Source organism: Notothenia rossii, assembly GCF_949606895.1.
Source record: "Notothenia rossii genome assembly, contig: scaffold_338, whole genome shotgun sequence".
Lineage (NCBI taxonomy): Eukaryota > Metazoa > Chordata > Actinopteri > Perciformes > Nototheniidae > Notothenia > Notothenia rossii.
This window is the reverse complement of record NW_027639776.1, coordinates 7,352-16,273: the sequence shown is the minus strand read 5'-3', so window position 1 is coordinate 16,273 and position 8,922 is coordinate 7,352.

Sequence of the window (8,922 nt, the reverse complement as noted above, 5' to 3'; positions counted from 1 at the left end):
GTACTTTTAGGTTATTTATTACTTAGAAAATAGAGAGAAAAATGATAAAAATTCAGTTGGTACTATCTTAGCTCTTAGGGCTTATGATTACTCAACAAAAAATTGCACTTGGCTTTCTCATGTTTTTAAAATGTTTAATGTCCTGTATTTACAAATACCTGATGTACGCGGATGCAACAGGAATTGTAGGATCTTTAAAACAAACGCAGCCGTTAGAAAAGCTTTTTTTTAATATGTCAATATAATTGGTTTTAAGCTATTTGTATTTCCCATAGAAGTGATTGGATAGTGAGTATATTAACTTTAGAAATCTTGTGTGTGAAAACCCCACAGGAGGCTCTGGTGTGATCACGGCGGCCATTTGTCCGTCTCTGTGGGTCTTCTCATCCTCAGCAGGATGCGAGAGAAATCCAAATGCATCACCACGGGGACATTTAACACCGTTTCTCACAAAGAGAGCTTCTGTCTTTACCTTAGATATATTACGTGGGTATAGAAATATCTAGTCTCGATTAGAATATAGCTTTAAATGTAGAATAAGTGACAAAAACGCACTAAAATCCCATGTTTTTGTTTTCAAATGTGGCCAAAAATGTCGAAAGTTATTTTGTTGGATTTGAACCAAACTCAAATGTCTGGGCTTCTGAGAAGTGAGAAGGATACAGATGGCAGATCGCAGATGAAGACACCAGTCTGTACATGTTCAAACCACTTGAGAGAGGATTCAGCACGCTGTCAGTGTACGAAGGAGTTACATATAGATGTTGAAATGTTTTGAATTGAGCCTCAGTGAATGTAGGAGTTATGGGAAATAACACTTTAATGTTCAGGAAGACACGGTGAGGTTCAAAGAGAAGTTATCTGATTTCCTATGTTTTTTTATTTGGCTTTTTCCTCACAGCAAAAGGCTCATTCTGCACGCTGATTTTGTGCAAAGCATTGTGGGAAGCCTGTTATCTGTGCCCTGTTTTTGCACCATAACAAAGACGGTAAACCTCATTAAATGTCCACATGGTGCATTCAGGGGCTTGTCTTCGGCGGGGAACTATATTTCCATCTAAGAAATAATGAGTGACAACAAAGCAGCTGTGAGAGATCCAAAGCCTTTCCGATGTGTCCGACTGTAATCAATGCATCGTTTACTGTAAACTATATTTCCTCTGAAACAGTTGGACCGTGTTTACTCTGCAGCCGGATACAAACACACCGGATGATGCCACGATTTACGGGAGAGGAAAAGAGGAACTCAGAAAATGGTCGGTTTGCAAAAGAGGAACTGAAAGCATGTTCTCCATCTGTGAATGAATGGATACAAATAATCCAACAGACCTGATAAATAATTAGATTACATCTCCATTTGCCTCTTTTACAGAGGTGGGAAGTAACTAAGTACATTTACTCAATTACTTACTTAAGTACACATTTGAGGTTCTTCTACTCCTCTACAGTTCAGAGGTACATGGTGTACTTGTACTCACTACATGTATTTAATCCCTTTAGTTACTTCTCAGATGTGGATGAATGATGTGAAATCTAATCAAGTGTTAAATCAGCCTTTAGTTCCACCTGGAGTAAATCCACCAGCTACCCTGCAGTATACAAAGTCATTCAAACTAGCTGCACCTTTACCAGCTTTGAGAACACTTTCATGATCAATCATTATAAAACATATCATATATATTATTCTGAAATGGACCAATCTGCACAATGACTACTTTTACTGTCTTTCACTATATTTTGATGAGAATACTTTTCTACTTTTACTTGAGGAACATTTTGAATGCAGGACTTTTACTGTAACGGAGTATTCCTACACTCTGGTACTTCTACTTTTACTCAAGTACAAGATCTGAGTACTTCTACTTTTACTCAAGTACAAGATCTGAGTACTTCTACTTTTACTCAAGTACAAGATTTGAGTACTTCTACTTTTACTCAAGATCTGAGTACTTCTACTTTTACTCAAGTACAAGACCTGAGTACTTCTACTTTTACTCAAGTACAAGATCTGAGTACTTCTACTTTACACAAGAACAAGATCTGAGTACTTCTACTTTTACTCAAGTACAAGACCTGAGTACTTCTACTTTTACTCAAGTACAAGACCTGAGTACTTCTACTTTTACTCAAGTACAAGATCTGAGTACTTCTACTTTACACAAGAACAAGATCTGAGTACTTCTACTTTTACTCAAGTACAAGATCTGAGTACTTCTACTTTTACTCAAGAACAAGATCTGAGTACTTCTACTTTTACTGAAGATCTGAGTACCTAATTTACTCTGCTTCTGATAGTGGGCCGGACTGAACCATTTAGTGTAAAAACAGGGGGTAATTGTACATTACAGTCCTAAAGCTCTATTCATTTTTACTTTTTCGTATTATCAAGAAAGTAAAGTTACATAAAGGAGTTCACTGTCAACAAATATGTCGTATCGAATAATGAAGATAGGTTTTCTAATTAAAAAGTACCTAATGATCTTATATCTTTTGAGGACCCATGGACCCATGTCACAGTCACACGCAATTCGGATCGTCCTAATGTCGAAGTCTCTCCTCTGCTCTGCAAGGGCTAGCAATTAGTGAACGGGCCAAACATCCACTTTTATATTTAGAAAATGACATAAAGATGAAATATGTGCATTGTTGCAGTATTTATGTCTCGACACATTAACAGCTTAAAGTTACATCAACCTCCCGCCGAGCAAGTGACCATAAATCAAACACCCATTCTGACAGGTGCATGCTAAGTGTGGCTAACATGCTAACATGCGTTCATCATGGTGGATCCTGCAGGTGTGTGAGGACTTTCTGATGTTTGTGACCGTTCAAGAGCTTGTTTGGAAACGGTGGGATGAAGAGTGGATTAAAGTGCTTCTACTGGGACCATTAAAGAGAGAGTCAACGCTCCGTGTGTGTGTGTGTGTGTGTGTGTGTGTGTGTGTGTGTGTGTGTGTGTGTGTGTGTGTGTGTGTGTGTGTGTGTGTGTGTGTGTGTGTGTGTGTGTGTGTGTGTGTGTGTGTGTGTGTGTGTGTGTGTGTGTGTGTGTGTGTGTCGTTATGTCTGCTGTATGTGTGTGTGGCTTTAGCTGCTGTGATTTATAACACAATTTGAATAAAACAATAATTAAAAAGCACAATAACTAGATATAGAAATGTCAACATGTTCAGGTGAGTTTATTATAGCAGAGAGTTAAAAGGTTCAGTGGACTGAGGAGTTGGGATTTGTACTGCTATCTACTACTTTGGCCCTAAAGTGTTTGTTGTATCTGCGTTCCCTTCTCCTCTCGTTCAGCAGCAGACACTTCATCAGCTCTTCTCCGTTCCTCTTGAGGGTTTCCTTCTCTTCCTGACTCTCCTTCAGACGGAGCTCCAGCTTCTTCTGAATCCGGAGGAGACGCCCTCTCTCCAGCTGATCTCCAGTGTCCTTCAGGACCTTCCTCAGCTCTCTGCATTCTTCATTAGATTAGATTTGATTAGATTTATTTCGAATGTGTAAAATGAATATTAGTATATGATACAAAATTAAGCAGTTTGAAATATGACTCTAAATTATATATAAAAAAATGATCTACTTCCGGGGTTTTCAAAGTGTGGGAAGGTGAGCCTCCCCTCAGAGAACATAAGAACAGCTGCCCCCCCCCTCCATTATTATTGCTATTATTATTGTTGTTGTTGTTGCTATAATGCAGGAGTATTATTATCCAGTGGAAAGTCCTTACCTGCTGACCTAGTTAAATCAAAGTGGTTACTTTTCTTTGGCTGGGCAGTGAAGTTTTACACACCGTCTGATTTGACTTTCTCAGGACTTAAAACTGTTTTTTGGGGGCAAAGAAAAAAAAAATATATTTACACACATAAGGTCATCATCGTAACAGTTTGTTGTGCTCATCGAGTCATCCGTGGTCAGAGCATCAAGTTGGCATGCCTATTACAGCTGAATGCGGGATTACCATCTCGTTCAGCAACACGCCTCACAGACTTATAAAGATCAACAGCTTTAGTGCGTTTTGATTCAATGCTGAGTGCAGCCAACCTGACAGACTCTTCTCTGTCACCGTCCTGTTCAAATGAAATCGCCGCCAATCACATTTCCACGCTCGCGCCAGGGCCGGGGGAGGGGTGCAGCTTGTGCTGCATTCACTTGCACTCGGACATTAGGGATTTTCTCTCATAAATGTCCGATGAGCCACAACTTTTATTTCAAAACAAAGCTGCCAGCTTGGGCCCACCCCATGCCTCCCCGGTAGATCGGCCCCTGCTTGACCGGTACTTGCTTTTGATCAAAGTCAATACGGAAAACCCACACTCACACAGGTAGGTGGAGGTGAAGGGAATGAGCACTCACACAGGTAGGTGGAGGTGAAGGGAATGAGCACTTGTACAGCCTTTTTGGCAAGGTGGGGGAACTGAAGCTCTCTGCCCCCTCCCCCCCCCGGGGGAGGCGTGCCTCACACTTTGAAAACCGCTGATCTACTTAATTACACATCTGAAAAGGGATGGGACGAAGTTTACACTTATTTAATCCCACCACTATATATTCTCCTTATACCTTCTTCTCCTACTTCTCCTTCTTCATCTCCTTCTTCTTCTCCTCCTTCATCTTCTCCTTCTTCATCTCCTTCTTCTCCTTCTCCTTCTTCTCCTTCTTCTCCTTCTTCATCTCCTTCTCCGTCTTCATCTCCTCCTCCTTCTCCTTCTTCATCTCCTTCTTCTCCTTCTTCATCTCCTTCTCCTTTCCCTTCTTCATCTCCTTCTTCATCTCCTTCTCCTTTCCCTTCTTCATCTCCTTCTTCATCTCCTTCTTCTCCTTCTTCATCTCCTTCTTCATCTCCTTTTCCTTCTCCTTCTTCTTCTTCTCCTCCTTCTTCTCCTCCTTCTCCTTCATCTTCATCTCCTTCATCTTGTTCTTCTTGTTCTTCTCGTTGAACCACACGGCAACATGTCTCGTCCTTCATCCTCAAGTGTCTCCTAATGGCTGCCTCCATCTTCCTACTCTCAGACATGTTGTCTTCCATGTGCGCTGTGAGTAAATCCCGGGAGGTCTCCATGTTTTTTCTAGCCTCTAACATCCTGCTCATCTCTGACGTCATCCTTTTAGTTAGAGCCTTCTGCTTCTCCAGGTACCTCTCCAACTCTGTGAGGATCTGTGTTTCTTTTATCGTCGTCATGTTTCTTTTCGTATTCTCACGTAAAGCTTCCCCCAGCTTTGCCTTGAGGCTGCAGACTTCTCTCCGAAGGCCCTCTCTCTCGTGTTGGTCGTCCTGGATCTCCCTCAAAGTATCCATGAAGTGTTCCAGCGCGTCCTCTTGTATCTCCAGGAGGATTCTCCCCGAGCTGAGCATCGCTTCGTCCTCTTGCATCTCACAGCGGATCAGATCTTCCTGGACCCTCGGGTAGTATTTTTTAGGACCTTCGCCTCCGATTAAATCCACAGTAATTTCTCTCCTTTGCGTCCTTTTTAATCCAGATGTTTTTCCCCCCCAAAATGCTGCTGTCAAACGAGACTTAGAGAAGTTTTTGTGCACATTTAACTGTAAATATGTAACTGTGTACATTTCAAATACCTGGAACATTCTAGAATGCGTGGGGGATGTCATCGAAGATTCTGTCGCTGTGTGATGATGGTTCATGGAATAACAGGTGCACAGGTCACCATGACGACCGTGTTTCTCCTCTAATGCTGCGTTCACACCGGACGCGATGCGAATATTCGCTTCGCTCTAATCGCATCGCTCTAAACGCTCGAGTTTCACCGCGGCTGTCAGCTGTGTTCACTCGCATCATTCAAACAAGAAGCGCTGGCCAGGGTGCTACAACTACAACAAGATGAACATATTTGACCGTGATTTAATTGTAATTCAAAATGATGCCGAAGTAACAACATAATGATGATGGTTAGTAAAAAACATGAATTAATGCTTTGACAAGTCTGCAGAGTAAGACCAAGCCCCCAGGAAGTGCGCCGGACTCTGAGGAAAATATTCGTTGTGTCCACTACAACTCCCGTATCAGTCCGTGACGTCACTGGGCCCAGAAAGACTTTTCTCCATTGACTAACATCGGGAAAGAGACGTCTGTAAGTCAGCGGATACTTTTTAACTAAATAAACTACCCAGTATGAACTATCTTATAGCCCTTATTACAAACATTAGGTCATTAAAGTTATAAAATGCACTCAAAGCCGAATCTAGATTTATTTTCTGTCTCCATTCGTTCTACTGAGCCGAGAGTGGGAGCTCAGGAGGCGGGGCTTAAGGGGTGCATGCTCTGTGAGCGCACATACGGGTTCTTCTGCTCCGACAGCTAGGCATGATGGGTAATCTGTGACGTTTCGCTCTCTCAAAAGTTAGGCCATTTTGTCCTCATGGGCCAATGAGCAGCTCTCATAGGAAAGAACGAGACCCTGCCTCCCACGCTGTATCCAGTTCTTATTAAACATCCATGGGTAAACGGCAGGAGAAAAACCTTTTTAAAATGCGTGTTTTCTGAATGGAGATCGGATCGATCAGGCTAAGCTAACGCAGTATATGCTCCGACCGTCCACACTCACAACAACGGCCTACAGACATAAATAAAGCAGCGACTGACTGTATTCTCCATGACACAGACAGTCTGTGGTTTGGACTTGTTTCACTTGTGTCTAGTTTCTGAACAGACACGAGGAGCTGTGAGCTCTGAGTGCTAACAGCTAACGGCTGATGTTTTGGTTTTCTGGTTCAACGTCACTGACGGCAGGCTGAGATCCTCACCGCTGATTGGCTACCGCGAGATCGCGTCACACAAATTTGCCGCACAAATTGAACTCGAGCGGTTGTCACAGCCTCCTTCAATCGCCTCAATCGCACCGTGGCATTTGCATCAACCGCTTCATGCGCGCCGCTGGAGCGAATTCGCGTCCGTCGCGGTAAAACAAAAAAAACGGAATTATGTTTTTTTTATTTTTTTTATCGCTGACTATGCAGGAAGACAGGATTTATAACTGAAAATATAACTGGATTGCGTGCCACCCTTTATTTATTTTTTGAGGAAGCCAATAATCTCTGTTTTCAGGAGACTTGCTGTGTGTACTAACCCCCCCAATTTATTTATTTTTAAAAATGTAACATGTAGACTACGCATTCTGGTACTTTCGGGGAGAAAAAAAACAACAAAAAACAACATTTACTTCACCAAAACAAGCAAAACAACATTTTCTTCACCCAAACAAGCAAAACAACATTTTCTTCACCCAAACAAGCAAAACAACATTTACTTCACCCAAACAAGCAAAACAACATTTATTTCACCCAAACAAGCAAAACAACATTTACTTCACCCAAACAAGCAAAACAACATTTACGTCACCCAAACAACCAAAACAACATTTACTTCACCCAAACAAGCAAAACAACATTTACTTCACCCAAACAAGCAAAACAACATTTACTTCACCCAAACAAGCAAAACAACATTTACGTCACCCAAACAACCAAAACAACATTTACTTCACCCAAACAAGCAAAACAACATTTACTTCACCCAAACAAGCAAAACAACATTTACTTCAACCAAACAAGCAAAACAACATTTACTTCACCCAAACAAGCAACACAACATTTACTTCACCCAAACAAGCAAAACAACATTTACTTCACCCAAACAAGCAAAACAACATTTATTTCACCCAAACAAGCAAAACAACATTTACTTCACCCAAACAAGCAAAACAACATTTACTTCACCCAAACAAGCAAAACAACATTTACTTCACCCAAACAAGCAAAACAACATTTACTTCACCCAAACAAGCAAAACAACATTTACTTCACCCAAACAAGCAAAACAACATTTAATTCAACCAAACAAGCAAAACAACATTTACTTCACCCAAACAACCAAAACAACATTTACTTCACCCAAACAAGCAAAACAACATTTACTTCACCCAAACAAGCAACACAACATTGTTCTGGTGTCATTTTACGGTCAGGAAAGTCAGGAGGAAGTTTTTGTAGTCTGCAGTGCCTACGTTTACTGACATGTCCAAATTGCACATATTGGATCTCCAGATGTACGTGTTCTCTTGTGCAAAATAAACCAGTGTTCTTCTTCATTACATTTTCTTTGTGCACGCTCTTTAGTTAGACTTTTAAAAGATATTAAAATGTGTCCCCAGTATAAATGACACCTGTGCTCTGAGGTAATAAAAGACCCAAAGCAGCAACAGGTGTGAGTCAGATGTAAGTGTGATTGAGTCGGTGTGAAACCTTTCTGCAGGAACACTCGGTCAGCGGGTGTGAAAGCAGGAATAATTCTCTCTAATCGACTGAAATGACTTTGATTTCCGCGTTGAAACCCAGTAACAATACACCTGTACCTGTTCTCCAGACGTCCTGAAACACCTGCCGCAGGGTTCTTTGTTTCTTTGTTTCTGACGTTCTTTGTGTCGCTGAGTTTCAGACTGCTCCTGCGCTGACAGTTCATTATCACGACCACAGGAGGCTGTGACTGAAAACCACTTCAACCTTCAGCCTTTTCATTTATGCACAATTCTTTTTAAATAAAGTTTGGCAGGCGGTGTTTTTCTCCCACTTCACAGGTGAGGAGTTGAGAGGTTGGTGTTTTTAGAGAATATCAAAGCTGAGGACTTTTGGGGTTTTAATACGACTTCCTGTCACGGTGCTTTGCCTTTTCATGAGGAGGTATTTCAGGTTCAATGTGCAAACAATGTGTTTGTACCTTCAGAAGGATATTCATATTGTTGTTCCGTTTTTGCTGTTGTAACATTGCAGACTGACAAGTGTGTGCTGCTGAGCAATATCAATTCCTCAGGCTTAACGGACACTAAAACATACTTAAAATAAAGAGTAATTATTGTACTGAATCCTAAAATAATGTATGATGTAAGCTGATACCGTGTTCCTGTTAGTTTTCACTTCCT